A 24,361-nucleotide genomic window follows, 5' to 3' on the forward strand; every position below is an offset into this window, starting at 1 on the left:
ACAGAGTCTGGTCTGATCCTGGCTTTAACTTCTTTATGAACGAATTACAGCACCACTTGTCTTTCTTAAAAGTTTCCTCAGATCCCATCAGAAAATTTTCTGACGACCAGCAAATGCCCACAGTAGAGTATAAAAAAGAACTACCCAGCCACTGAAGTCAACTTTAGCTCTAAATGAAAGTTTTATGTCTCCTGAGCTTCCAAACAGGAAAATTATATCATGGCTGACAGTAAAGTAATTTAATTGCACTGTTGCTATGACAACATGCTGCTCTCTTTCTTTTTAATTTGCTTATTTGTCAGTAGCTTCCCAGAGGAACTAACACGCTATTCTCCATGTTTCCTTTTGTTTTAAGCAAACACTGCCAGCAATATGGTTTTAGGAGAAAAAGTGGCATTGTCACGGAGAGAGGGTTATGGGAGTTCAGTACCCTTGGATCCTGTGTGCGCTTTGTGCTGGGACCCCGTACTCTCCAACCGCTCACTGCATCCCTATAAATCCCGCATTTTACAGCAACAGTGTAAAGAGCTGCTGATCACTACAGTTCCATGTAAAAACAAAACAAAACTAAACAAAAAAAAACAGTTCCCAGAAACCACAGCTGAGGAGTTTTCCATTATTATACTCTAACTACAGATTTCGCCAAATCTTTTTTTCCTCCTGTTTTAGAGGGAAAAAAAAAGAATCTGGATCATGTGAGTTGCAGTTAAGCAAACATTTTTAATCTGCTGCCAACAAGGCTGCTCCACCAGATACGCAAATAGTTATTCACTGGTGACCTCCTTACAACTTTACACACACACACACACACACACACACACACACGCCCTCTTTTGTTTTTATGACTTGCTGTGTTTTGTTACCCTTTTTATTTTTTAACGGAGAAAATGAGGCAAGAAAGCTTAGTTTCTCGCCTAGTAAACAGAAGGTCTCCAAATAACTGACAAAGACATTACTGGCCCAGCTCTGAACAGATGTTTGATGCGAACTTTAAAAAGTTAAGAAATCCTCCCAAAGCGGAGCAGGGCAGTCGCAAGTTTGGGGGGCCGAGTCACCCCCCACCCAGCACGCGCGCGCGCGCACGCACGCGCTTCACTCTCGTCTACTGTACTTGTCAAAAACATTTCAAGGGGACCTGCGGGAGTGGCGATTGGCTGCATCCCGCGTCAATCAGCGGCGTTGCCGGGCAACGGGGAAAACTGCTCTTCTCCCCGTATACAGGGCAATTGGGAGCTCGCATACCTTCACTGCCGGTCAGATGTCATAAACCTTTTATTGGCCGCACCGCGGCGAGCCTCGAAAACAAATCAATAAAAGCCCGCCGTCCCCCAACTTATCCAGGGCCCAAGGAGGGTTTCAAAGAGGGCCGGGATGAGGGGGGTCGGGCCTCGGGGTCTCCGGAGACGTTCGTTGCCTGTGCCAAGTCTGCACAGTTTGGGGGGGAGGGATCTTTGTTAGGAGCCTGTTTCTCATCTTGGGGTCTCCACTTGATCGGAACCCCCTCCCTGGCCCGGAACGGCGGGGACCCCGTCCTCCGCAGACAATACCAACTCTGTTCCTTGCGGGCTTTTCGGAAACCGAGGCACCGGAAAGCAGCACGCACGTCGGGGCAGGAAACTCTTCGGACCCGGCAACTTCCCGGCTGGGGGCTCCCGGGCCCCCCACCCGACCCTCCCCCCAGGACCTGCGGGGTCCCTCGTCTTCCGAGAGCGGCGAGGTAGTCTCCAGGACCGTCTCGGACGCGCCTCCCGCCCCGGGTGCCCCCCGAGCCCACGCGGGAGCCTGCGGGAGCGGGGCGCAAACTCACCTGGCCGGAGCGGGGCACCGGGGCGCGGGGGAGCCGCTGCCCTTCAGCGGGAGCCGACAAACTTTCGCGGGCGCCCGGCGGGCATCGCTCGGTGGCCCCGCTAAGGACGCGCGGGAGCGGCGCGGCGAGCCCGGGGCGGCGGGCGGCGGGGGGCGGCCGCGGGCGCGGGCGGCAGGGGCGCGGGGGTCGCGGCGCGGCATGGGACCTGCGGCGTCCGCCGGGCGCGCCGCGCGTCCTCCCGCCGGCCCCGCCGCTCTCCCCGCCCCGTCCCGCCTCCCGCTCGCCTCCGCCGCGGCGCGTCGGGCCGGGGCGCGCCGAGCGGCGAGAAATTGTTTCCACTGCAAACAAAAAAAGGCGACACATGACCAGGCAGGAGGAGGGGAAGCGCGGGGAGGGAGGAGGGCGGAGGGAGGGACAGAGCGGAGGGCGGAGGGAGCCGGAGAGAGGGAAAACGTGGGCCTGGCCGCCAGCGGCCTGGGGCGCGGGGCACGGACCCGCCGGGGCGGACCCTGCCCGCGCCCCCGGCATCCACCAGGACGCAGCCAGGGCCGAGGCTGGGGCTGGGCCGCGCGGCCTCGCCTCCTGGGCCCCGCGGGGCGGGGGTGACCGGCGTGGGTCCCGCGACCCGGGGCGGCAGCGACCGTGGGCGGTGGGGCAGGTGGGGCAGGCGGCGCGTGCCCTGTCCCCTCCCCGGGCTCCGGCCACACGAGCGGGCCGGCGCTTCGCTGCTGGCAACGTGTCGCGGGAACGCTCCTACCCCATCTGCATGCCTTACATGGCTCGAAAGTAAAAATAAAAAGAATTACGATGCGGGCGAGGCTTGTGGGGGTGAGAAGAGGAGATTCCGCTTCTCCCGTGCTGCGTCCTGATAGGACCCCCAGGGCCTTCCGAGCCCTCTCCCAGCGACCACCTCGTGTCCCGGAGGTAGGCACCGCAGTGTCCCACCCAGGTGGCCGCGTGTCTCCCGAGGGAGGGCCGGTGGCCATTACAAGGCAAGAGGCACGTCCTAAAGGCCACGCCGGTCGGGCCTCTCCAGTGGGTTGTGCGGAATGCCCCGGCCGGCCTAGAGCGAAAACAGGTCTCATTTCCATCTCAGTTTGAGCTCTCAGGAGCCAGACTGACCATTCCCAAGCCACCCAGCGAAATGGTGCAGCTACCACTCTAAGTCTCTAGGCACCTCCAAATAATAGCACCCACTGCCAAAGCCACACCAACCAGCCGCCTTAGGAGAGGATGAGAGGAGAGAGTCCAACAGGACACCCTGGTGGTGACAAAAATAAAAATGTGATTGCACATTACTCCCAGGTAGTGAAATCAGTTGGTTCCTCTGCAGAAGAGAAGCCCAGGGCACCCTTCCTGCCACCCCGTCCTGAGGCAGTGGACAGGACATTGTGAGCTGTCTGAAGACTACAGAAAAGCCAGCGAGTAGACCTGGAGAAAGCTTTCTAGCGTGCAGTACTTTTAAACCTAGCCAAAAGGAGGGACTAAGGGAAACACCAGCTAGGCTTCTGAAAATTTTTTCTATCTCAAAAAATAGACCCCCCATCTGAGAATCATTACCCCTAACAGAAGTTCAAGATGGCAGGTTACAAGTCTTCAGCAAAGATGTGCCTTTCAGACTCACAGGAGACCTTACCTCTTCCAAGTAGTGTGGTATCTCCCCATCAGGAGACAGTTCGGAGGTGGAAGCCCAGGGGTAGCCTGAGGTCATCCAGCCCCACCACTTTGATTACTGAGCACCTGACGCCACCTACCCAAAGTCACTAAGCAAAAGGCACAAGGTGGCAGAGACAGGTCAGATGATCTCTGAAGTCTCATGCCAGAGATTCTCAGGGTTAGAAGTGGTAACAAAGCCAGGTTGAGACAATGTGTGCCCTGCTCTCCTGTAGCTCTGGCTAATGCAGGTCCCGCCCCTCCATCAGCATGTCAGTTGAGGGCGGCTTATTCTCCTCCAGAGGAACCAAGGCCAGAGACCTTTGTCCAAGCCCTTGCTGGCCTAGAGAGGATGAAATCACCCGTTACATCTTCTTCCATCCCCAGCCCCCAAACCACCCCTCAGGTCCCCCAACCACACTCACACAATAGCCAGAAAATTAAGTAGAGCTGGCATCTTATTTTCACCTGCTCCAGTCCCCGCCTGCTTTCTCAGAGTTCAAAAAGAGGGGATGTGAGCCGAAGGTGATTGCACATGGAATATGTCATTCCATGTGTGTTTTTGCTGCTTGCATTCTCAAACACATTTCTTAATTTCTCTCTCCCATTACAGTTGCAGCAAGAGATGTGAGAAGGTGTCACCCTGAAGAGGAAGTGGTGGACCAGCCCTGCCTGATGTGGACAGCAGGGGACACATGTCTGCCTGTCTATGTGAAATGAGGGAAAAAATGCTGAAAGCCAAAGGAGGGTTTAATGTGGCCTTTTCCACCTTCTAATTCCATAGAACCTCAGCTCTGGGACTTGCTTCCTGACCTAGGGTGCAGGGGCCAAATTTGTTTAGGAACAACCCCATTCGCAATTCCCCTCATGAACTTTCAGAAAGGACCCTTGCGTCTTAGATCCTGAGAAGTCACAAATAAACAAGCTGAATTGTCTAAACCATTGTCTTGTCTACACTGTTTTACAAACGCATTTAACAGCCGAATGGTATATGCCCCCTAGAAATCACTTTGAGAAACACTTATTTCCTGATTGAGGACTTGATGGGACCATTCTGCAGCCCCATCTGGGCATGGGCTGGAGAGCACATAAGTATCTGGGAGCTGGAAGACCTCAATTCCAGGCTTATCTACCCCCATCAGTGTGGGACCTCAGTTCCTCCTCCAAGGAGAAGAACGCCCCTCCCCTTGATGTTTTGTGCATTCTTTTGCTAGATGTTTCTCTGGTCAAGAACATTAATCCCCCTACACACACTCTATTGGTTATTAGAGCAGCACGGCTATTTATGGAATAGTTAAGTATAAAACCTGATACGCCCTGCCCAACTTGAGGCAGTACAACTGAGTAGGTGAGCAGATGCAGTCAGGAAGACCTGAGTGACTGCCCAAAATGGGAAGAGTCCGAGGCAGGCCTGGAAAGACAGTCTCCTGGGGAGGGATCCTGCAAAGAGACTCGAGTATAAGAGGAAATACGGGGAGGCTGGGCAGGCACATGCCGCTGGGCTGCGTGGAACCATATGCCTTTCCTGCTTCCCTCTATAGGTCTGCTCCACTCTCTATCCTGCAGGCTGGCTTCCTCTGCTCACTGATGGCCACACAGGACTGCCAGCAGCAAGCCCTGAGGCCTTCTGACTTTTAGCACCCACCACCTTTGGACTGCCTCAAGTCTTCCATGACATAGTTTAACTTCTCAGGGAAATAGTGCGATTGGCCTAGCCTAAGTCACGTGACTGCCCTCCGGGCATGGCCCCCCACCCCTCCCGGCTGCTAACAGCAGAGACAAAGGACATGGTGAAACATCTGGGGAAGGGAGGGGAGATGACTTTGGAAGCGGGATATCTAATAAGGGTGGGTTGGTATTTAACCTGTGGAAATGGGGAAGGGGTGTTTTTGACCCGAGCTTCTCACCTGGGGATGCCCATCTGAACCATCCAGAAGCCACACCTAACCAACTAGAGTCTTCTAGGATGGTGCCTTGGTATGTGCCTTTTGAGAAAGCACAAGGGGATGATTCTGCTTACAAACTGATGTTCCAGGAGAAACTGATGGCACAGAATTACCAAATGTGACTTGATTGTAGAAGAGGAGTTCATTTACTGAACAAATATTTGCTGAGTGCCTACCAAGTGCATGGCATTGTGTTAGGTGCCAGAGATAGACAGTCTTTGTCCCTACAGAGCACACAGATTAGTGGGTAAGAGTGCAAGCATCGTATCACCAAACTCCTTGAATAGCAGGGTGAGCAATTTATACGTGTTAAAGTCAGAGGGCAAAGCTGGCTCACTGAATATTTTTGAGCCCAGAAGTTGTACTATCAGAGATATGAATTAAAAAAAAAAAGATGGATGGGGATGGTGGACCCAAGATGAATTTCAGGAGACGAAGGTAGAAACTGGAAGATCAAAAACCAGCTGAACAACTCAGAAATCACTGCAGTAATTCATACAGAACAGAATGAAGACTTTTTTTAAAATATGTGTTTTTAAAAATTGAGGAAAAAGGCTAAAATAGTGGTTCCCTCTGAATATTAGAGTTATGGGGTACTTTTTTGTGTGCTTCTTTCATACTTGTCCATATTTTTCCAATGGTCTACAATAAACACCCATTACATACATACATATATATATACACATTAATTTATTTGACAGGGTCTGGCTCCGTCATCCAGGCTGGAGCACAGTGGTGCAATTATAACTCACAGCAGCCTCGAACTCCTGTGCTCAAACAATCCTCCTTCCTCAGCCTCTAAGTAGCCAGAACTACAGACGCATGCCACCATGCCAGGCTAATTTCTGTGTAGAGATGGGGTCTCACTATTTCGCCCAGGTTGGTCTCAAACTCCTGGCCTCAAGCAATCTTCCTGCTTCGGCCTCCCAAAGTGCTGGGATTACAGGCATGAGCCACCGCACCTGGCCCATTACATTTATAATGTTATAAGGGGGGTGGGGGGGGCGTCCATTGGAGCAGTGGTTCTCAAACTTGAGTATGCATGGGAATTACCTGAAGGGCTTGTTAAAACACACACTGCAGGCCCCACCCCCGGAGTTTCTGGTTGGGGAGGTGTGGGCTAGGCCCAAGGATGTGAATCTCTCACAAGCTCCCAGGTGAGGCTGCTGGTCTGTGGACCCACTTTGAGACCCAGTGAATAAGAGAAGAGTCAGTGAGACTGGAAAAAATGAATGCATGAGAGTCTTCAAAGAAAGAACCAAGAGGATTTGTCAAATGATTGAATATGAGAAGAGAAGGGGAGATTATGTTCAAAGATAACTCCTTAATCATGGCTTGACTAAGAGTCTCTTTGAGATAAGGTCTGAGAATGCTGTTTGTAAAAGTAAAAAACTCCTCACGTCCCGCTGTGGAAAAGAGAGAGCGCCCCTCGGCTGGAAGACCCCTAACATCTTGGTGTGTGTAAAGTCCTGGTCAAGCATCATTTGAACTTTCTGGTCACCATCTCTTGGGACTTTCCTTTTGTGCCTTCTTGCTGTTTACTTGACAGATTCTGAAGGGTGGAGCCTGGGAAAGGACTTACTAGAATTTCTCCAGCAGGGAATGGAGCCAGGAGGCTTACTTTAAGAGGGAAGGGGGGTGTGTGGTGAGGGAAAGTACAGCCGAACTGGTAGGGTGAAGTTCATCTGCTCAGGTGCCCGCGCCAAACCTGAGCTTGTCAAGCCTCCTGCTGGAGGCAAAATGGAAATATAGAACCTGTCAACTCCTCTTTGAGCATAAACACAAATGTGAGCCGATGATCTAGAATCTAGATTTACTCAATTCATTCCGTCAACAAGTATTTATTAAGCACGTAGCTTATGCCCAGTAAAGAGTGGAGGAGACTGGGAAGAGGCCAGGAGAAACAGAAGACATGGCACACCTGCCCTCAGGGAGGAGTAGGTCTATGAGCATTTATAAAGCAACCATGAATAAGCAAACACACACATAGAGTCTAATTCCAAGACCAGCAGTGGCAAGGCGCAGTGGTTAGATACAGACTAGGTTTGTACTCCGACCTTACCACTTACTAGCAAGCTAACCTCAGTCAAGGTTCTCAACTTCTTTCTATCTACCTAGTTTTCACTTCATAGGGCTGTTGTGAAGATTAAATAAATTAATCTTTGTAAGGAACATAAAACAGGGCTCTGGCACTTAGTGAACGCTATTTTTTTTAAGCCAACAAATCAAAAGGAAAATCTTCACATATTCGACTGCATACCAATTTAGAATTGTGTGTAAAATCATGGGTCATAAATAAAATTTAAAAACAAATGAGGAAATATTGGCCATGCAGATGACACAGGGTTAAATATTTTTAATTTATAAATCTTACAACTCAATGAGAAAAAAAAATTATCACTCTAATAAGAAAAGGGGCAAATTCACAAAAAGAGAAACAAAAATGAGATTATCCCCATGAAAAGACTCTCAAACTGTAAAAATCAAAGAAATGCAAATTAAAGCAATTGTGATGTCTCATTTCATCTATCAGAATGGCAGAGACTTAAAAGAACGAACCATGCCAATGTTGGTTGAGGCACTGGTGGGAAGTGGTATAACTTTTCAAGAGGACAGTCGCAAAACGAATTAAAATTTAAGTGAGCATGGACTGATCCTAAATTTCCAACTTGTAGGAATTTATCCTAGGGAGATCCTATAATAAGAGAGTTAACTTCCCCGCCAGACTGACTACTGGGAAGAGGCAATAAACCCTAAGAAAGCAGGACTCCAGCCTATTAGATTCAGCAGTGCACACCTGGCATTTATGCCTGGCAGAAGACACTCAATAAATACGTATTGAATAAATTAACTGAAGGATGCAACAATGTATTTAGGAGGATTTTGCTGGGACGTTGTTTAAAATCACACAAACTTGGAAATTGCCAAAATAAGAGGCTAGAGGCATATTATTACATTCTATGGGGCACAGTGGGGCCATGTTCCCTTTGTTTCCTTTCATTTGCATTTTCCAGTAGTTTTAAGTGAGGCTTTCCCTTTTCTGAATCATTTTCACATTCTCAGAGACTGTACGTGTGAAACAATTTGCAAACATTTCATAAAGTAAGAGTTTAGGGGAAAATGAATACGTTGGCAAAGCGTTTCACAAAATTAAAGCATTTTGTGATCTTTTCAATCAGGAGGGACAGAACGATCCCCTTCTGAAAAGCCTGGTGCTCTGAGCAAACAGGAGAACTGCTAAGTACAACAAACATTATATCCTGTGTTCTGAGGTCTATTGTCTGGCCGTGGGAAGGCTTTTGGTTTACAGGTTTTGAATATCAAACTTTCTCTACAAACTCTTATGTAGGCTCCAAGATTCAAGAGTTCAAAATACTCTTGAATTAAGAATTTGTGGGGGAAGGCAGGTGCGGTGGCTCACACCTATAATCTTAACACTTTGGGAGGTCGAGGCTGGGGACTGCTTGAGCCCAGAAGTTCGAGACCAGCCTGACAACAGAGGGAGACCTGTGACTCTGCAAAAAAAAAAAAAAGAAAAAAGAAAAATTAGCCAGGCATGGTGGTATGCACTTATAGTCCCAGCTACTCAGGAGGCTAAGGTAGGAGGTTCACTTGAGCCCTGGAGGTTGAGGCTGCAGTGAGCCATGATCATTCCACTAAATATGGTTACAAGTTATTTTTATTTTTCAGATTTGATAGAAAATCTGTGCCCAGCTGAGTTACCCCACATGACTAGAGCTACTAATGCTTCTCCTGCCCCAGGGATATGCATGACGCTTATCTGATACAACAGGAGACCAACTCTCTGAGTTCTTGAACTCATTTTATTTACAGCTGACTTTTTTTTGTTGTCTTTTCTTCTCTCTTCTCTTCTTTTCTGACAGAGTGTCGCTCTGTAGCCCAGGATGGAGTGCGATAGCGCGATCTCGGCTCACTGCTACCTCTGCCTCCTGGGTCCCGGTTCAAGAAATTCTCCTGCCTCAGCCTCCAGAGTAGCTGGGATTACAGGCACATGCAACCATACCCAGCTAATTTTTTTGTATTTTCAGTAGAGACAGGGTTTCACCATGTTGGCCAGGCTGGTCTCGAACTCCTGACCTCACGATCTACCCATCTCGGCCTCCCAAAGTGCTGGGATTACAGGCATGAGCCACCATGCCTGGCCTGTTTTGTTTTGTTTTTGAGACACAGTCCTGCTCTCTTGCCCAGGCTGGAGTGCAGTGGCTCAATCTTGGCTCACCGCAACCTCTACCTCCTGGGTTCAAGTGATTCTCCTGCCTCAGCCACCTGAGTAGCTGAGATTACAGGCTTGTGCCACCATGCCCGGCTAATTTTTTTTTTTTTTAAATAGAGACGGGGTTCACCATGTTGGCCAGGCTGGTCTCAAACTCCTGACCTCAGGTGTTCTACCCACCTCGGCCTCCCAAAGTGCTGGGATTATAGGCGTGAGCCGCCGCGCCCAGTCTACAGCTGATTATTTTTATTCACAGTAGTTGCGTTCTGTAAAGTGCCACAAACACTGAATTAACAAATCCTGAATCATCGCTCCTAGGGGAAATATGGGGTTAGGTTCCTGCGAGCCTCCACTCACAACACTTTCATCAACCAATCAAAACATAATTTTACTGATATATTATCACATCATAATTTTATTGGTATTTATTTTATCTGTGTTTCCATTTAAGAAGCTTTTTGAATATATATTGTTGCTTCATTCACAATGAACTATGCCAAAAGGACGCTTATCTAATACACATTTTATCCATAAGGCACATCACAGCCTTCCTGCACTTGGAAACACTAGATAGCACTACAGCAGTGCTCGAGCTCCGTTTTAAACAGCAAAATCAACAAAAATGCAAAAAATGTGGTACTAAACTGACCACAAAAAGGATACTTGGAAAGCCGAAACAAGCGGGCAGAACATCGCTTTGTTCAACCTCAGCTGGGAACGTGCACATCGAATGACTCATTTGTACATGTCCGTGAGTGACCACAAAAGCATCAGGAGTACTGATTTTTTTTTTTTTTGGAGACAGGGTCTTGCTCTTGTCACCCAGGCTGGAGTGCAGTGCCATACCTTGGCTCATTGCTATCTCTGCTTCCCAGGTCCAAGCGATTCTTCCTGCCTTAGCCTCCTGAGTAGCTGGGATTACAGGCGCCCACCATCACGCCCAGCTAACTTTTTGTATTTTTAGTAGAGGTTTCACCATGTTGGCCAGGCTGGTCTAGAACTCCTGACCTCAGGTGATTCACCCGCCTCGGCCTCCCAAAGTGCTGAGAAGGCATGAGCCACCATGCCCGGCCAGGAGTACTGATTTTGAGATTACAGATAAATTTTAGCAAGAAGGTGAAATAGCAAATACAAAAACTACCAATGATGAGGACTGACTGCATTTAACAAACACCGAAATAGCACTTAACTGGGTGCCAGACAGTGTTCTAAAGCTCTGAAAATATTCACTCATTTCAGCCTCACATTAATCATGTGAAATAGGTACTATCATTATACCCATTTTATCAATGGGGAGTCTGAGGCACAGAGAGGTTTGGCCACTTGCTCATCATCACACAGCTGGTAAATGATGGAGCTGGGATTTGAACCCACACAGTGAGTTTGGGAAAGCTTCAGATTAATCCAGAACATTTGGCTTCTTTGAGAACTTCTCCGGGGCCCAGGACATGAAGGATGGGACCAGCGGGGCTCAAGGTAGAAAAAACTGTGGCCAAGAAATAGAAGAGGAGGGCCGGGTGCAGTGGCTCATGCCTATAATCCCAGCACTTTGAGAAACTGAGGTGGGTGGATCACTTGAGGTCAGGAGTTCAAGACCAGCCTGGCCAACATGGTGAACCCTCGTTACTAAAAATACAAAAATTAGCCAGGCTCAGTGGTGGGTGCCTGTACTCCCAGTTACTTGGGAGGCTGAGGCAGGAGAAGTGCTTGAACCAGGGAGGTGGAGGTTGCAGTGAGCTAAGCTCGTGCCACTGCACTCCAGCCTTGCCAACAGAGTGAGACTCTGTCTCAAAACACACACACACACACACACACACACACACACACACACACACACACACACACACACACACACACAAAACAAGAGGAAGAAGGAAAAGGGGACTTTTCTTTTCCTTTTCCTTTTTTTTTTTTTTTTGAGACGGAGTCTTGCTCTGTTGCCCAGGCTAGAGTGCAGTGGTGCAATCTTGGCTCACTGCTGCAACCTCTCCCTCCTGGGTTCAAGCGATTCTCCTGCCTCGGCATCCCAAGTAGGTGGGATTACAGGCGTGCGCCACTGTGCTCGGCTAATTTTTTTTTTATTATTATTCTTAGTAGAGATGAGGTTTCACCATCTTGGCCAGGCTGGTCTCCAGCTCCTAGACCTTGTGATCCACCCGCTTCCGCCGCCCAAAGTGCTGGGATTACAGGAGTGAGCCACCGCGCCCGGCCGGGACTTTTTAACTGAATGAAAAGGCACCACTTGCAAAAACTCAAAGTTCAGCTTCTATGTCATAATCAACAAAGTATGGTGTATCTTTGTAATAAAAAATAAATCAACTAGATACTGAACGTCACCAACAGACTGTAAGTGCCTTGAGGGGCAAGGGACTCTGTTTTCTCTTCTGCTCATAGCACAAGGCACAAACATTGATCACTTAACAGGAAAAAAAAAAAGTTTCCTTTTTATCCCTCTCTCAAGCTGGCATCTATTACCTCTACAGATCAAAGAAAAGTAGCCTCATCAACATTTTCCTCCTCCAAAGTTTTTAAGAGATTTTATTGTTTTCCTCTCTTTAGTGAGTACACCAAGTACCATAGTCTCATGGGTTTCGCTGGCTAAGTCTGCCAAAGTCTTATCCACGCCAAGAAATAACTTCTCTCGTTTTACTTTTCCAGAGGGGTGTGAAAGAAAACAATTGATTCTTCTCTCTAGGATAGTCTTTTTAAAACAAAGTAAGAGCTCCCAATTTGATGAACTCTCTGAGAAACAGAATATAGATTAAATTATTACTAACATATTTCCCCGAAGCACAAAGTTCTTTTTTGGAGATTAGCAATTTATTCCACTTATTACAACAGCCAAACCTGAAGTCTCTTTTCATTGGTTAGTCAAGTTCACCAACCCTTTCTGTTTTGAAATCCTCACTCCTTCCCAAAATAGTGTTATCTTGTGCCTTTAATATTGAGGTTGAGGTGCAGGCAAAAGGTGTCCAGAAATTGTGAGACGTGACTGCATGTGAGTACTCATTAAAGGGGTTGGGGCTGGAAAGGAAGCAGGCAGGTGAATTGCTAGCTCTTTCTGTGGATACGTTCAACAGCACCTCACTTCTCTGCACTCAAAGACATGATTCTGACTGGTTTCAAAGATTTGGCCCCCAAACAACCAGGCGTCCTTTTTAAGTTGGCATTTCTTCCAGAGAGGAATCCTGAACATGTTTCCTCTATGCCTCACACAGCGCCAGGCCAGCTGTCTAACAATATGGGTCCCGGAAGGGGGTGCTGCCCACGTTGGTGACAGCAGCCATGAGTACCTGTTGCTCGCAGCAGACGTCAGAGAGACCTCAGCACAGGGGTCCGAGCGCCTGGTCAAGGCACCCTGCGCAGGCCTCCGCGTCCCACGAGTGCCTGCAGAGGCTACCTGAGGACCAAGGTGGGCATGCCACAGTGTCCTGGACTTCCGGATGGAGGCCAGTCCCAGGGAGTAAATGGCAGAGTTCTCCGGAGGCTGCGCAGGCCAGGTTCAATGGGAGGGATGAACTTCATGACATCCGTTCCAAAGAAATCCCACCTGCTACTGGCATGCCTAGGCTTGTCTTCCCCACATACCAGCCTCCCAGGCATGTCTCCAAGGGCTCAGTGAGGAGGCAGCTGCAACAGCTCGCTTTCTCTTAATGATTTGGAGTGGGGAGGCACCGAGATGGGGAAGAAGTAATGACCATTCCCGATGATCCTGGACCTCCGCGTTGGCTGCGATCTTGAAAAGTCATGCTGTCTACCCCTTTGTAGAAACAATGCGGTTTTCTTTGTCCCTGGAAATCTGGCCTCATGGATTTATTTGCTGTAGCAAGTTTCTTTACCCTCATCACACTGATGTTCAGAATCGAAACAGTTCAAACCTACCCTGAAACATCCTTCTCCCTCCAAATTCCAGTGACATCCTCGGCCTAAAACGCTTGGCACCATGTGGGAGACTGGCTCCGCTGCCTCACAAGTCCCCTGCTTGCTTTTTGCTTTTGAGTAGCTTGAATATCAAACCAAATACAAAGGAAACATACCCAGGAGTTGCTGGAAAAAGCTCATTTCATCCACCTCATTCCCTCATTCTCTCTGGCAGACACAACTGATTTTTTTTTAAGCCTGAAAAACTTCTCATTTAAACTTGGGGTGCAAAAGGCATGTGAAGTGGGAGAGTTCCTGCCTGGACCAGCGCAGGGTTAGCCAGGGAAGGATTCAATGAAATACAAAAGCCAACACAGACCTGAAGGGGAACAGGCGGCCCCAGCAACAACTGCCAAACTGTCATTTTGCTCCGCGGCTGAACAGAAGGCTCGAGTAATGACAACCACAAAACTCATTTAAAGTCTGAAAAGGTGACTAATGAGCTCATTCATACTGGCTATAAATTATTCACTATAACACTGATCCCACTCAAGACAAACAGTAAAGTAAACTTTAAACACAGACATCGCTGGCCTTCCAAAGTGGAACAAGTTGTGTCTGTAAAAGTTTTCACAATGAGAGAGATACTTGTCTCTCCCTTGTCTATTGTCACATTCATTCTTCTGTTTACTTTTTTTTTTACTGCCTTTAATCAAGTTTAAGCAGACACAGCTGTTACACATTTATTTCTCTGTTGAGTTTTTTTCCATTAGTTATTACGAGCAATCATGATGCTCTAAAAATAGCAGCAAATTATATTCTCTAGAAATTGAAGGCTGACCTTAAAATGAAGCCCAGGTCTTCAGAAAGAATATTCATATGCACATGTTGGATAAATGACAACAATGCACAAAGGCAAAATAAAAGTACAAAGCGTTTTCCACTCTTTGAGAGGTTTTCGATTTGATTCCAAATTTCCTTTGGTTCTGATGGAAACAGGTTGCTTCAAAACCTTACCGTACAGAACCTGCATCCAGTGGTCATGATTCCAGTTTGAAGGATTTTCCTTCAAACTTACAATCTTAAGCCAATCAAAGAAGAAATGTTTCATTTCGGCTTTTTCAGCACAGATAAACACAGCAGCAGGTTGTTGAAAACCCACCACATTGCTGCAGACTACTTTCAGTTTCCTGTTTAATATTAAATAAAGAATTTTAGCTCTTCTGTTTTTATAAACTGTGCTATTTGCTACTACTGTCGCTACTAAAAGCATTATGACTGGGTGGATAAGTAGTCCTATGATTTTCAAGCCTTCTTTTTCTTTAATCTTAGTATCTATTTTGAAGACATCGTGAGAGTTAAGACTTTCAAATCTGTTTAATTGATTTTTTATTTTAAAAAGGCCCCAAATAAGTACTTCCATTAGCTCTTAGATTGCTGAATATTATATATTTTTAAACCGCTTTGAATACTTTGAAAAGGGCCACAGGAAACACTCATCTTAAAATAGCACCAGATGGAGATTCTGCCTAACCAAAAGTTAAAGCAGAAAAGTTTAAAGTTGAATTGTGCCCTGCACACACCTTGAGATTGTAAGGGTGAAATTAGTGGTCTTGGGCAGGGGATCTTGGTAATGGCATGATAAATCATGCATGGTAGGCAAATTAAGACCCAGGCTCTGACTTGAACCTGTGACTGTGCCAAACTCCATCTCCATTTAAGGAAAATCTTTCATATGGTTTTCACAGTTTCTTGCACATGAGCTAAAGGCCTGTCCAGCCATTTCTGTTGTCTGAAATGCAAAGCAATCTTTTTTTTCTTAAGTAGAGAAAGAGGAGTCCTGAAATATTTATAGGAAAGTGCTTTGCCACCTACCGACAGCAACGTGGTTGGTCTCCACGTGTTTAGCACATTTTTTTGTTTCTTTGAGACAGAGGCTCGCTCTCCCAGGCTGGATGGAGTGCAGTGGTATGATTTCGGCTCACTGCAACCTCTTCAGCTTCACTTGAACCGGGTTCAAGTGATTCTCTTGCCTCAGGCTCCCAAGCAGCTGGGATAACAGGCACCCACCACCACACCCAGCTAATTTTTGTACTTTTGGTAGAGACAGGGTTTTACCATGTTGGCCAGGCTGGTCTTGAACTCCTGACCTCAGGTGATCTGCCCACCTTGGCCTTCCAAAGTGCTGTGATTACAGGCATGGGCCACTGCGCCTGGCCAGCACGTTTTTTTATCCATGTTTCTGTAGCTAGTCAAAAGTCATTCTTTTGGTCCTCTGTGCAAGAGTTCTTGTAGCTGTTTTTGTTTTTTGTTTTGTTTTGATAGGTTTTTTTTTTAGAGCAGTTTAAGATTCACAGCAAACTTGAGTAGGAGGTACAGAGATTTCTCATTACTCCCTGCCCCAACACAAGCATAGTGCTGTTGTTGTTGTTGTTGTTTTGAGATGGAATTTCACTCTTGTTGCCCAGGCTGGAGTGCAATGGCACAATCTCGGCTCACTGCAACCTCCACCTCCTGGGTTCAAGCAATTTTCCTGCCTCAGCCTCCCGAGTAGCTTGGATTACAGGCGCCTACCACCACATCCGGCTAATTTTTGTATTTTTAGTAGAGACAGGGTTTCACCATGTTGGTCAGGCTGGTCTAACTCTTGACTCAGGTGACCTGCCCGCCTCGGCCTCCCAAAGTGCTGGGATTTCAGGCGTGAGCCATTACGCCCGGCTGTGTTGTTGTTTTTTATAATCAAACAATATGTGATGTAAAAACCCAATTCCAACCAAAGAAATAGGAAAATCATAAAGAGCGTCGCATTCCCGTCTCTGCTGCTCCACAACTTGCCACTAACTGGATCCCTGTCACCTCTCTGTGGAAGGGTGTAAAGGAAATATTGGTTTGAAACCAAGCCAAATGACCCATCTTTTCCTAGCAATGTGGAGTGGCAGAGTCCACCTCTCCATTTATGGGTGGGAAACCTGGAATGTCCAGTGACTGCCCTAACACCACCCTGCTCCTAATCTTCCTAAGAAGGACAAAAGGTGATGTCAATTTTGCCTTGAGGACATTCAAGGAGCTTAAACAACAGGAGTCAAAACAATGAACACCAAGTAGCCAATGACTACAATCCAAAGGATTATAAAACATGCATAACAACAAAAGCTTCCTGCAGGCCAGGCACCATGCCAAGAGCTTTACCTGCATTATTTATTCTATCCTTCCCCCAGCCTTACAGGATAGGTGCTGTCGTCCTCATTTACAGATGAGGACACCAAGGCTTCCAGAAGCCAACTCATTTGCCAGAGTGAGATGCAGACTGAAGACCGCCAGGTGTCTCTGGCCTGCACAGCCCACCGCCTCGGCCACTACTCTCACCTATCTATTGCTCTTCTCCAAGATCTCATTTCCAAGATCACAGAATGTAACTTTCTGCTGGTCATCTACCTCTTAGGCTCCTTCTTCACAGTTTTGGTTTTTTGGGGAGGGAGTTTTTGTTTTGTTTTTGGCATTTGTTTGGTTTGAGTTTTGCATAGCATTTTTCATTTTCTTTTTCTTTATTTAGAGACGGGGCAGAGGGGTCTCACTACATTGCCCAGGTTGGTCTCGAACTCCTGGGCTCAAGCGATCCTCCTGCCTTGACCTCCCAAAGTCCTGGGATTACAGGCATGAGCCAACGAGCACCTGGCCTGCACAGTATTTTGCAAGGGCTACTAATCATACTCACCCTTTTTACCCCTCACCATTACCTACAGATGCTCACATAGATACAGACACATTTGGCTGGGCACAGTGGCTCACACTTGTAATCCTTTGGGAGGGCGAGGCAGGGTGGTTCACCTAAGGTCAGGAGTTCGAGACCAGCCTGGCCAACATGGCGAAACCCCATCTCTACTAAAAATACAAAAATTGCCGGGCACGGTGACTCATGCCTGTAATCCCAGCACTTTGGGAGGCCAAGGCGGGCAGGTCACAAGGTCAGGAGTTCAAGACCACCCTGGGCAATATGGTGAAACCCGTCTCTACTAAAAATACAAAAATTAGTTGGGCGTGGTGGCGTGTGCTTGTAGTCCCAGCTACTCAGGAGGCTGAGGCAGAAGAATCGCTTGAACCCAGGAGGCCAAGGCTGCAGTGAGCTGAGATTGTGCCACTGCACTCCAGCCTGGGCGACTGAGTGAGACTTCGTCTCAAATAAATAAATAAATAATACAAAAACTAGCCTGGGTGTGGTGGCTCACGCCTATAATCCCAGCACTTTAGGAGGCCGTGGCAGACAGATCACAAGGTCAGGAGTTTGCGACCAGCCTGGCCAACATGGTGAAACTCCGACTCCACTAAAAACACAAAAAATTAGCCAGGCATGGTGGCGGGTGCCTGTAATCTCAGCTATTCAGGAGGCTGAGGCAGGAGAATCGCTTGAACCCAGGAGGTGAGGTGGCAGTGAGCCAAGATGGGGCCACTGCACTCCAGCCTGGGCAACAGACCAAGACTCTGTCCCAAAAAATAAATAAATAAATAAATAAATAGCTGGGGATGGTGGCAGATGCCTATAATTCCAGCTACTCAGGAGGCTGAGGCAGGAGAATCGCTTCAACCTGGGGGGCGGAGGTTGCAGTGAGCCGATATCACACCACTTCACTCCAGCCTGGGAGACAGAGCGAAACTGTCTCAAAAAAAAAAAAAAAGAAAAGAAAAGAAACAGACATATTCATTGAATGGACAAACATGTCTACAAAATACTGAAATATCCAGGGCAATGGTCACACACCAGTACTGTGCTTTTATCAGAATTTTTTTTTTTTGAGATGGAGTTTCACTCTTGTTGCCCAGGCTGGAGTGCAATGGCCCCATCTCAGCACACTGCCACCTCCGCCTCCTGGGTTCAAGTGATCCTCCTGCCTCAGCCTCCACAGTAGCTGGGATTACAGGCACCCGCCACCACACCCGGCTAATTTTTTGTATTTTTAGTAAAGACAGGGTTTCACCGTGTTGGCGGGGTGGTCTTGAACTCGTGACCTCAGGTGATCTACCTGCCTCAGCCTCTCAAACTGCTGGGATTACAGGCGTGAGCCACCGTACCCAGCCTTATCAGAATCTTAAAACACAAAGGTTTTTTAAGAAGCTCGTGATTACTCGAGAGCACAGGCCTGGAACTCCAAGTCCATCTCCATCTCCCATCTGAACCCTTGGGAAGAACAAGCAGCTGTAGAGGTACCTATTTGGCAACTCATAGAATAATCTCCTTTTTCTCCAATCCTCACCCTATCGCCTGCCCCCAACCCACCAAATAAACCTTTTTTGAATGTCCTGCTACCACAAGGACAAAAATCTGATCGATTCACTTGAAGGTAATGCTTCCGAAGCACAGACATTTGACAGGAAACCATTTTCAAACTATTTATCTTGTTCTTTGCGCTCCGGTAGTTATTGTCTGCCAATTGAGAAACACCATTGACCACCACACCAGAACTATTTTCCAAAACCTGTATTACAGAGAATTATTACAGTTAAATGTACAGCTCAACCTTAGTCAATTATGCATATACACTCAACAATTAGCCAAGCACAATTTGAATACACTGTACTACTAATCAGATTAATTTTCCCCCATATATCCTAGACAAGAGGGTAAAACTCTCTTACCAAGGCAGCCTGGGGCCAGACACGGTGGCTCATGACTACAATCCCAATACTTTGGGAGGCCGCGGCGGGGAGGATTGCTTGAACCTAGGAGTTGGAAGCCAGCCTGGGCAACATTGCAAGACCTCATCTCTACAAAAAAAAATTTTGTAATTAGCTGGGCATGGTGGTGCACCCCTGCTACTCATGAGGCTGAAGCAGCAGGATCACTAGGGCCTGGGAGGTCGAGGCTGCACTGAGCTATGATTGTGCCACTGCACTTCAGTCTGGGCGACATAGCAGGACCCTGTCTCTTTAAAATAAAAAAAATAGCAGCCCAATACCCCCACAGGCCCCCAGAGCCTTCACTCAAGCTATATACACGAGAGACAGAGAAGCAGCATACTCCCTTAACTCACTGCCATCTTCCACGCCCATGTCATCTCCATGTCCATGGCGCTCCCAGATAGACCGTGGAACCACAGCCAAAGCACTCATTCCCTCACAAAACACCCCTAGATGCTTCCTTGAAAGCTCCCCTGGTGCCACTACTAGAATCTCATCTCAGGACCAGCCAACGGCTCCGTAAAAAGGGGATGAAGTAGAAAGCTGAGGTCTGTGGTTTCATTCTTGAGAAACCCTCAGCTATCCACAGGGATCTGATTCCACTGCCATTTAGAGTGACTCTGGCTTCTGCCAACACCGGCTCCCTTTGAATCCAAATTAAACCTCTCACAGATTTCCTGTGACACCAGCCTTACAGCAAAGCCTCCCAAAGGTTACAGTCACGTAAGCAAGCCCTGCCCAGACCTTCCCGGATCTCCTCTGAATGAACAACCAAGTTGCCTTGGCTGTTCAGAAGATAACACTGACTAAAGGCACAGCAGGTTTTACCTACTCCATTTCGTGGGGCTCCTCCCTCACATCCTTCATCACTCGTTTTTCTTTATTATTATTATTATATTTTTAAGAGATAGGGTCTTGCTATGTTGCCCAGGCTGGTCTCGAACTCCTGGGTTCAAGTGATCCTCCTGCTGCCACTGCGCTCGGCCTATAGATCAAAATCTACAACTCACGGGTAGGAAGAAAGTTACTAATGCTGACTGCCCTGACTTATCATTTAATCTAAACAGAGCTATTTATTTACTAATTACATTATTGGTTTTATAGCCCTGGTCAGAAAGGTTTGTTTATTCGTTTTAAAAAAAAAAATTTTTATAAAGAAAACAAAATCTACAAAGTTAGCCTTAGGAAGACTTTCAGTCACAGTGTTATGCCAGCCCCTAATTTAATGAAGCAACCGTGACCTAGAAAAGTAAAGTGACATAGGGCCACATGTTAGGATGCACATTTGTGGTTTCCTCTCCAGTATCTATTTTTCTTCTCTCCCTTTCCCAGAGTCCCCCAAGTTTCCACCCTTGTGGTCTGGGTGGGACTGACCCCATCGTCTGTGCTGGAGGCATGGGGTTCGTCGAATGGGCAGCCGCAGCTTAGGACTCAGTGCACAAACCAACAAACTCCCCCTGTTGTTTAGACAGCCTGAGTTGGCTTTTCTGTCACTTACAATCAAAACATCCAACAGATACCCATGGAGAGTTAGTGGTGGATCTAGTTTCTTGACTTCCTGTTCACAAAGTAAAGCCTTTAACGTTAAAAAAACAAAGAAAGCCATATTTTGACAAGTTTAGAGGCTAGATTTGATAGGAATAAAAAGATTTGGGAGAAAAGTATCAAATTATACATTATCACTGAACACTTTAAAAGTATGGCTTAGGCCGGGTACGGTGGCTCACGCCTGTAATCCCAGCACTTTGAGAGGCTGAGGCAGGTGGATCACCTGAGGTCAGAAGTTCAAGACCAGCCTGGCCAACATGGTGAAACCCCATCTCTAGTAAAAATACAAAAATTAGCCAGGCGTGGTGACAGGCACCTATAATCCCATCTACTCGGGAGACTGAGACAAGAGAATCACTTGAACACAGGAGGCAGAGGTTGCAGTGAGCCGAGATCACGCCACTGCACTCCAGTCTGGGCAACAAAGAACAACAACAACAAAAAGTATGGCTTAATGTCTAAATGTGGACATGTTAATATAGTATTGTTGATGAATGGAGAATTCATGAGTGGAGATTAACTGTAGGGAATCCATGGTTAATGAAGGAGAATAACAATGTATAGAACCTGTGGCAGCCAGGTGCAGTGGCTCAGGCCGGGCGCAGTGGCTCATGCCTGTAATCCCAGCGCTTTGGGAGGCCAAGGTGGGTGGATCACAAGGTCAGGAGATCAAGACCATCCTGGCTAACACGGCGAAACCCTGTCCCTACTAAAAATACAAAAAAAATTAGCCAGGCCTGGTGGCGTGTGCCTGTAGTCCCAGCTGCTCGGGAGGCTGAGGCAGGAGAACCTCGCTTGAATCCAGGAGGCGAGCTTGCAGTGAGCCGAGACCGCGCCACTGCACTCCAGCCTGGGAGACAGAGCGAGACTCCATCTCAAAAAAAAAAAAAAAAAGAACCCGAGGCAAAACATGACACCCACTGAGGTCTCTGATGTTAACCTTAACCTGGGCCCATTTCCACCTCCAACGGAGACAAATATCTCAACCTTACATCCCCACATGCCACTCCAAGATCAGGTGCTGATGGAGAGATGATGGTGGTCATATCAGAGGTGTGTGAACCAGGGCAACTCCATCTTGAATAGGAGCTGTGTAAAATGAGGCTGAGACCTACTGGGCTGCATTCCCAGACGGTTAAGGCATTGACTACTATACTCCCACCAGTGCCATGACAGTTTACAAATGCCATGGCAACATCAGGAAGTTACCCTACATGATCTAAGAAGGGGAGGCATGAATAATCCACACCTTGTTTAGCATATCATCAAGAAATAACCATAAAATTAGGCAACCAGCAGCCAACAGGACTGCTCTGTCTATGGAATAGCGATTCTTTTATTTCTTTACTTTCCTAATAAAGCTGCTTTCACATTGCTCTATGAACTCATCCTCAATTCTTTCTTGTGCAAGATCCAAGGACCCTCTCTTGGGGTCTGGACTGGAGCCCTTTTCCTGTAACAGTCATAATGGCTAAGTTTATTGAGTGGTTACTACATGGCAGACCATGAGCTAGGTGTTTATCTGCTTTATGTCACAGAAGGCTCCCAACAATTGAGGTGAAGTTGGTCAATCAAAGTAGACCGTTAACAAATGATAATGAATGAATGACTGCTGTACAAATTTAACTAAGATTATATTTAGCATGCATAAGAACACATTCTTTAATAATTCCAAAATTATAAAATTAAAAAGATGAGTGTCAATAAAAATAATACAAATGTAGTTAATGTTTATTGAGAACTGACTTACAAAAGGGCTGACCATGAAACACTGAAGCTGAAAGCTCAAGTCCCCTCACTCCCACTGGCCCCTTCTTGAGCCTGGAGGTGGGCCCCAGCAAAGTGCTGAATGAGCACCTTCAGTAAATAAGATTAGTCACTGTCACCGTGCGCAGTGGCTCACGTCTGTAATCCCAGCACTTTGGGAGGCCGAGACGGGTGGATCACGAGGTCAGGAGATCGAGACCATCCTGGCTAACACGGTGAAACCCCGTCTCTACTAAAAATACAAAAAATTAGCCAGGCGTGGTGGCGGGCGCCTGTAGTCCCAGCTACTCGGGAGGCTGAGGCAGGAGAATGGCGTGAACCCGGGAGGCAGAGCTTGCAGTGAGCTGAGATGGCGCCACTGCACTCCAGCCTGGGCGACAGAGCGAGACTTCGTCCCATCCCCCGCCCCCCAAAAAAAAAGATTAGTCACTGTACAAGAACACTTAAAATGCCATAAAATCTGACATGCTATATATGAAAGAAATTTCTGGTTTTCCCGAATTTGACAATAGTCCTAAACGTTTACATGGTGTTACCAACAACTAGTTGTGAAGCTTACAAATTTTTTTCTTAGCTATCGATGTGAAGAACAAATCCCAACCATTCATGCTGGAGGAATAAGAAAATTGAAAATTATCTTCTATTCTCTCTAGAGATAATAGCATTCCAAAATCATTGTCATATGAAGAAATTATCAGAGTATATAGCCTAAAATATGTAGGAAGAAACATAATGTAACATATCAAACAGATACTGAGTAATCATTTTATTTTTCTGGATTTTGTGATATAAGGTTGTCAGTTTTTTAAACATATACTTTTTTGTGTTTTCTTTCATCATTTGAAATATATGCTCACAATTTTTTTTTGTCTGGTTTTGTTTTTTGAGACAGAGTCTCGCTCTGTTGCCCAGGCTGGAGTGCACTGGCCCGATCTCGGCTCACTGCAAGCTCCGCCTCCTGGGTTCACGCTATTCTCCTGCCTCAGCCTCCCAAGTGGCTGGGACTACAGGTGCCCGCCACTACGTCCGGCTAATTTTTTTGTATTTTTAGTAGAGACGGGGTTTCATCATGTTAGTCAGGATGGTCTCGATCTCCTGACCTCGTGATCCACCTGCCTAGGCCTCCCAAAGTGCTGGGATTACAGGCGTGAGCCACCTCGCTCTTTTTGCCCAGGCTAGAGTGCAGTGGTGCAATCTCGGCTCACCACAACCTCCACGTCCCAAGTTCAAACGATTCTCCTGCCTCAGCCTCCCAAGTAGCTGGGGTTACAGGCATGCGCCACCACGCCCAGCTAATTTTATATTTTTAGTAGAGATGGGGTTTCTCCTTGTTGGTCAGGCTGGTTTCGAACTCCCAACCTCAGGTTATCTGCTCACATGTTGGCCTCCCAAAGTGCTGGGATGAGAAGCGTGAGCCACCGCACCCAGCCTTACATTCTTTTCTTTTCTTTTTTTTTTTTTTTTTTGAGAGGGAGTCTCGCTCTGTGGCCCAGGCTGGAGTGAGTGGCCGGATCTCGGCTCACTGCAAGCTCCGCCCCCCGGGTTCCCGCCATTCTCCTGCCTCAGCCTCCCGAGGAGCTGGGACCACAGGCGCCGCCACCTCACCCAGCTAGTTTTTTGTATTTTTAGTAGAGACGGGGTTTCACCGTGTTAGCCAGGATGGTCTCGATCTCCTGACCTCGTGATCCGCCTGTCTCGGCCTCCCAAAGTGCTGGGATTACAGGCATGAGCCACCGCGCCCGGCCCTTACGTTCTTTTCTTAAAGAGGTACCCAGCACTGCCAAATTGAATAGGCTTTCAGGCCACACAAAGCCTGCATCCAACCCTGTGTGTGCCTTCTATATGCTGGGGTCATAGCTGTACACAGACGAG

At 47.4% G+C, this 24,361-nt stretch overlaps 1 protein-coding gene across 43 annotated transcripts in view; it reads right to left on the reverse strand.

The window, feature by feature from the left end:
* Positions 1–24,361, reverse strand: part of FOXN3 (forkhead box N3) — a 466,688-nt gene that overhangs the window by 260,866 nt on the left and 181,461 nt on the right. For 7 of the 43 annotated variants that reach the window (XM_045397619.2, XM_073998042.1, XM_073998039.1 and 4 more), the window contains exon 1: positions 1,808–2,047. The exons of the other annotated variants lie outside the window; for them this stretch is intronic. The gene's annotated coding sequence lies outside the window, so the exon portion shown is untranslated. Of the gene's footprint in view, positions 1–1,807; positions 2,048–24,361 lie in introns of those variants that run through there. 43 annotated transcript variants of the gene reach the window in all.

Source organism: Macaca fascicularis, chromosome 7 (assembly GCF_037993035.2).
Source record: "Macaca fascicularis isolate 582-1 chromosome 7, T2T-MFA8v1.1".
NCBI classification, from domain to species: domain Eukaryota; kingdom Metazoa; phylum Chordata; class Mammalia; order Primates; family Cercopithecidae; genus Macaca; species Macaca fascicularis.